Raw genomic sequence first — 5,264 nt, 5'->3', positions numbered from 1 at the left:
GTGGTAAGTTGAGTTTTTCTCTTTCATGTTTCATGTCAGGTTTTACAGGCTTTACAGGTAGTTTACACACAAAACAATTCTGTTATGCTATTCATCCTAGGGGTTTATGTAATAGACATCTAATTATAGATATTTTACACATATTTTAAACTCAGGTCTCACTGTAACAGGCATGGATGTTTCTTCCATAGTTCAACCTGACCTCTCAGGAGACTCAGTAAACGTTTATTTCCACCAGCTGCGTGCTGAGTGCGGCCCATACAGATATAATTCACCAGGTGCTACTCTGCCTGGAAGTGAGTCAGAAATAGAAAGCTGAAGTGAAAAGCTTTTACCAGCATTGGTTATCTTGACTACCAGTGCTCTGACCTCAGTAACAGCCTGTTTAGCTACATCAATTAAATTATATCCTAACATGGAGCGTAGAGGTTTTTCATAATTGTGTTTTAATGCATAATGGCTTTTTTTCCATTACAGTCCATCTCATTGTACATTATCCAGCTTATTATTACACTGCTACTTAAAGGGTTAGTTCACCAAAAAATGAAAATTTTGTCATTAATTACTCACCCTCGTGTTGTTCCACACCTGTAAGACCTTCGTTCATCCTCGGAACACAAATTAAGATATTTTTGATAAAATCCAATGGCTCAGTGAGGCCTCCATTGACAGAAAGATGATTAACACTTTCAGATGCCCAGAAAGCTACTAAAGATGTATTTAAAACAGTTCATGTGACTACAGTGGTTCAACCTTAAAGGTGCCCTAGAACTTTTTTTTTTAAAGATGTAATATAAGTCTAAGGTGTCCCCTGAATGTGTCTGTGACGTTTCAGCTCAAAATACCCCATAGATTTTTTTAATTTCATTTTTTTAACTGCCTATTTTGGGGCATCATTATAAATGAGCCGATTCAGGGCTGCTGGCCCTTTAATTGCTCGTGCTCTCCGCCCACGGAGCTCGCGCTTGCCTTAAACAACATAAAAAAAAGTTCAAACAGCTAATATAACCCTCCAAATGGATCTTTACAAAGTGTTCGTCATGCAGCATGTCTAATCGCGTAAGTACAGTGTTTATTTGAATGTTTACATTTGGTTATGAATGAGTTTGATAGTGCTCCGTGGCTAAAGCTAACATTACACACTGTTGGAGAGATTTATAGAGAATGAAGTTGTGTTTATGAATTATACAGACTGCAAGTGTTTAATAATGAAAATAGCGACGGCTCTTGTCTCCGTGCATACAGTAAGAAACGATGGTAACTTTAACCACATTTAACAGTACATTAGCAACATGCTAACGAAACATGTAGAAAGACAATTTACAAATATCACTAAAAATATCATGTTATCATGAATCATGTCAGTTATTATTGCTCCATCTGCCATTTTTCGCTGTTGTTATTGCTTGCTTACCTAGTTTGTTGATTCGGCTGTGCACATCCAGACGTTAATACTGGCTGCCCTTGTCTAATGCCTTTCATAATGTTGGGAACATGGGCTGGCATATGCAAATATTGGGGCGTACACCCCGACTGTTACATAAACAAATGAGATTTATATAAGAAGGAGGAAACTGGAGTTTGAGACTCACTGTATGTCATTTCCATGTACTGAACTCTTGTTATTTAACTATGCCAAAGTAAATTCAATTTTTGAATCAAGGGCACCTTTAATGTTATGAAGCGACGAGAATACTTTTTGTGCGCCGAAAAAAAAAAACCGACTTTATTCAACAATATCTATGGATGATCTCAAAGCACTGCTTCATAAAGCTTAGAAGATTTACGAATCTTTTGTTTTAAATCAGTGGTTCGGAGTGTCTATCAAACTGCCAAAGTCATGTGATTTCAGTAAACGAGGCTTCGTTATGTCATAAGTGTTTCAAACTTTCAGTGGTTCACCACTGGGGGGGTGTGACTGACTTTTGACAGAATTTTCATTTTTGGGTGAACTTACCCTTTAACCAAAACATAAATACATGGAAATATTGATTGAATTTGACATTTCTATTCAATTATTTGGTTACTTTATTTTGATAGTCCACTTTAGACACTCTACTAACTATACAGGTAAGTAACTTTGAAACTACATGTCAACAAACTCTCATTCAATTTTCAACTAAACTCAATAGAGTATAAGTAGACTGTTAGGTTAGGGTCATGCAGAGTTAAAGGTGCTAAAGAGGATGTTTTGTTTTATACATTTTTGCAATATTACTTGAAACTGTCTTTACTAACTGATAAAATACTATTTATTAGGTGCACTGAAAGGAATAATATTAATATACATCATCTGTGCACGAGGTAGGGCCTTAAAAACATCAGCCAATCGTTTACACGATCATCGCGTAAACGATTGGCCCTCTGGCTTGTCAATCACTGCCGTGACGTTCCTTGTGAGAGACGAGCGCGACTGCGCGCTCCAGTAACTTTCCACACTCCACAGGAGACAGGAGTAACAACTGCAGATTATGCGGTGAGTCCAACATAATGAATCCACTAACACGACACAGCGAATGCCGGTGGTAAACACTCGTGTTCCAATACTCGTGCACGAGTTTTGGGAGGCGTTCCCTCGAAATTCTTACGCATGCGCTCATTTCAAAAACTCAGTAACGGTCTTTGGTTTCTCAGTCGACGAATTTTAATTTGCACCTTTAACCTTTAAGCACCTTTAATTTGCGGGGACGCGCGTCTATAACTCCTCCCCGAACTTCTCGCTGCCCTGTATCTTGCTCTCTTGTTGGCTGTAGGTCATCACCGATGTCATTTTCAGTCAGAACACATTTCACACAGCAGGATTTTGAATCGCAGACAGATTTAGCATGCGAAACATCAAATGGGCATCAACGATGCATCGCGAGAATGAGCACCGATTTGCCTCTGATTTCGGCCATTGGTCAGTGATTTCGCAAAATTTGTTGGCGAGTGAAAATCGGCCTAAAATTGTGCAGTGTGAACTCGGCATTAGGGTTAGTAGAGTAAGTTGATGTACTTGAAAAGCTACTTATAGTCAGTAGAATGTCTGTTGGGGGACCATCAAAATAAAGTGATCTAGCAGATATTAAGCAAACGGTCTACAAATAGTTTGTTGACATGTAGTTGCAGTTACTTATAGTTAGTAGAGTGTCTAAAGTGGACCATCGAAATAAAGTGTTACCAATTATTGACAAATCAGAAGCAAGTGTTCCAGTTTTTGCATATCATTCCGGAATATTTGATTTTGAATGGCCAATCACAGCATTGAACAGTCAAATATTTTTGTATAATGACAAAATAAGTAAATACAAGGACATGAAATGTTGATTTGAGTTCAAATTATTTTGTAAAAATAAACAAAAACAACAACACAAAATTAGCATATCTAAAGTAGATTGATAGCCAGGGACAATTATCTCACAGTCATTATGCAAAAAGGTTGATAAATCAGAATGATCTCAGAGACCCATGTAATAAATTAAAATTTCTAATAATGTATCAATATTTCAGGATACTTGATTACTTGATATTTTGATTGGCCAATCACAGCATTGAGCAGTAAAATATTTGTGTGACCAAATAAGTAAATAAAAGGATATGAAATACTGATTTTTAAAATTATTTTGTAAGAAAAGCGACACAAAATGTGCATATCAATGTAGTAGAATGATTGCCAGGGACAACTATTTCACAATGATTATGCAAAAAAATATAAGCCAATCATTATGCAAAAAAGGTTCACCAATCAGAATGAAGTATTCCAGAGATACATGCAATACATTATCATACTCTAATCATTCTAATTATGGTAGCACAAGATCAAATTTGGGTGTTTTTAATGGCGAGTTTGCTGGATCACACGACTGTCACAACTCACTGTAGCATGGTTGTCAAGGTGATAAAAAATAATGCCTCGAAGATGCAGGAAAAAGAAGAATAAAACCAGCTTGGTCACTTTGACCCTCTCAACCGAGAACTCATAAGAAGTGTGTGAGAAAAGAGCTTTGAATCAGATTTGGGGAACATGGAAGTTTTATCTAGATTGGGCTGTTGCTATTAGAAATCTACTGAATGATTCAGTTATTGTGTCTGACAGACACAGTGATTGTGCTTTACTTGTGACGTGGGTGATATCATACAGCCAAGGCTATTCAACTGTTATCAGTGACAACTGAAAAATGGAACATGATTTAATTAGTGGTATTTAGAAAAGCATCACTATTGCTTATACTTAAAGTCGGCATGAAACCGAAGTTGCGATAATCTTTTCTTCCCTTTTCTTGCGAAGTACACTGCTCAAAAAAATTAAAGGAACACTTTTTAATCAGAGAATAGCATAAAGTCAGTTAAACTCCTGGGATATTGATCTGGTCAGTTAAGTAGCAGAAGGGGTTGTTAATCAGATTCAGCTGCTTTGGTGTAAACAAAATTAACAACAGGTGCACTAGATGGGCAACAATGAGACGACCCCCAAAACAGGAATGGTTTTAATGGTGGAGGCCACTGACATTTTTTTCCCTACTCATCTTTTCTGACTGTTTTTTACTAGTTTTGCATTTGGCTAGGGTCAGTGTCACTACTGGTAGCATGAGGCGATACCTGGACCCTACAGAGGTTGCGCAGGCAATCCAACTCACATCAATATGTGCCATTGCCAGAAGTTTTGCTGTGTCTCCCAGCACAGTCTCAAGAGCATGGAGGAGATTCCAGGAGACAGGCAGTTACTCTAGGAGAGCTGGACAGGGCCGTAGAAGGTCTTAAACCCATCAGCAGGACCGGTATCTGCTCCTTTGTGCAAGGAGGAACAGGATGAAGCACTGCCAGAGCCCTACAAAATGACCTCCAGCAGGCCAGTGGTGTCAATGTCTCTGACCAAACAATCAGAAAGAGACTTTATGAGAGTGGCCTGAGGGCCCGACGTCCTCTAGTGGGCCTTGTGCTCACTGCCCAGCACCGTGGAGCTCGATTGGCATTTGCCATTAAACACCAGAATTGGCAGGTCTGCCACTGGCACCCTGTGCTTTTCATAGATGAGAGCAGGTTCACCCTGAACACATGTGACAGACGTGAAAGGGTCTGGAGAAGCCGCGCAGAATGTTATGCTGCCTGTAACATCGTTCAACATGACCGATTTGGTGGTGGGTCAGTGATGGTCTGGGGAGGCATATCCATAGAGGGACGCACAGACCTCTACAGGCTAGACAATGGCACCCTGACTGCCATTAGGTATCACTAGCATTGTCAGACCCTACACTGGTGCAGTGGATCCTGGGATCCTCCTGGTG

The sequence above is a fragment of the Megalobrama amblycephala genome, linkage group LG19 (genome assembly GCF_018812025.1).
Source record: "Megalobrama amblycephala isolate DHTTF-2021 linkage group LG19, ASM1881202v1, whole genome shotgun sequence".
NCBI lineage: Eukaryota > Metazoa > Chordata > Actinopteri > Cypriniformes > Xenocyprididae > Megalobrama > Megalobrama amblycephala.
This window is presented reverse-complemented; position numbering follows the sequence as displayed.